The following is a 1,660-nucleotide window of genomic DNA, read 5'->3' on the forward strand; positions in this document are numbered from 1 at the left end:
TATTCCATGAAATCTTGGAAGAAAATTTTCCAAATCTAAAGAGGCATTCAAATATCCAGACCCAAGAAATACAAAGGACCCCTAATAGAATCAACCCAAGAAGATCTTCTCCAAGACACATCATAGCCAGACTGGCCAAATCTACAGACAAGGATAAGATACTAAAATTGGGAAGAGAAAAACGTGAAGTTACTTAGAAAGGTTATCTTAGTAGGATAACCTCAGACCTCTCATCAGGAACAATGCGAGCAAGGAAAGAATGGGAAAATATATTCAAAGTGTTAAGTGAAAAACAATTTCAACGAAGAATACTATACCTAGCAAGATTATCTTTTATATGGAAAGAAAGGATAAAAACATTCTCAGATAAACACAACCTGAATGAATTTACCAACGCCAGGTCAGCTCTACAAAAAGTTCTGATCTGTAAGGAGTGCTCGTTCAGTAAAACTAAAGGTACATACAGAAATAAGAGAAGAAAAGGCAACCAAGAAAATGACCAATTTAATGCTAAGGACAAAAAATATCAATAACAACATTGAATGTTGGCTTCCAGGATTTAAACAGAAAGATTGGACCACAGCAACACTGCATGCTCAGCAGAAGAGAGTTTGAACATAAGGCTGAACTGGCGAAATAGAATTTTATAACTTTTGAGTAAAACATCATTGATGTTTTTTACTATGTTTTGTTTCCCCAATTTAAACAGTTTACTTTCTTTTGAGTTGTAGATAGGTTCAGCAATATGTTAAAATATTTTTCTTGTTTGTTTCTTTAAATGGAAACATAAACTTTTCTTCCTTTCTGACCTCTCTGGAATTGGAAATATTTGGGAATATTCTTATTTTGTGGCAGAAGGGTTATTGCATAAGTTCAATAATGCCTGTTGCATTGATTCAGAAATTGGAAATACTCATCATTGGACAGGACTTTGACTGGAATGTCATATCTGAAGATTACTCAGGAAACTATGGAACTAAGGTGGATGTCAAGTAAGCCAACAGAAGCTCTTAGAAAGATGGCCTGGCACCATAAATAGTTCTGCCTGGCAGAGAGGATTAGAAAAGATATATGGAAGAATTTATAACATAAAATAACCTGGACTTTTCCAGTCCAGCATTGTAATCACTAGAGTTTGCAAAAGAGCAACCACACCAGAGGATTATTTTGAGAAAGACTTTGAAGGAAGAAAAAGAGACTAATCTTTGCTAGCAGATGGTATATCACAGAATACTTGGACAGGGCTGAATTGAGAAGGTTTATGTGTGACTAGAGGGCTGGGCATTTGCTTTTCAACAATTTGAGTAGTTGACATATAAATATTGTCTCAAAAATATTTAAAAACCATACTGTTTCTGTTGTTAGAGAGTCATACAATTATACAAAATTATAAGAAATATTTTGAACATTATCTTTAAAATTCAGTGTTTTGAAATTTTGAAAGTTGTTCAGTAACTGTCAAGAACTATGGAGTATGAGCTGAATTTTTTTTTATACATTCTCTTTTTTTATTTATTAATTCACTTTACACCATCACAACACACAAATGAATTTTCCATCCAAAATACACTGTGCATTGTCTCAATCAAGTACATCCACATATATGTTCTCAGCAAATAATTTTCCAATTCTTACGTCCTGCATACCTTGCCCTTTGTCT

The sequence above is a fragment of the Tupaia chinensis genome, unplaced genomic scaffold (genome assembly GCF_000334495.1).
Source record: "Tupaia chinensis unplaced genomic scaffold, TupChi_1.0 Scaffold143585_1, whole genome shotgun sequence".
Taxonomy (NCBI): domain Eukaryota; kingdom Metazoa; phylum Chordata; class Mammalia; order Scandentia; family Tupaiidae; genus Tupaia; species Tupaia belangeri.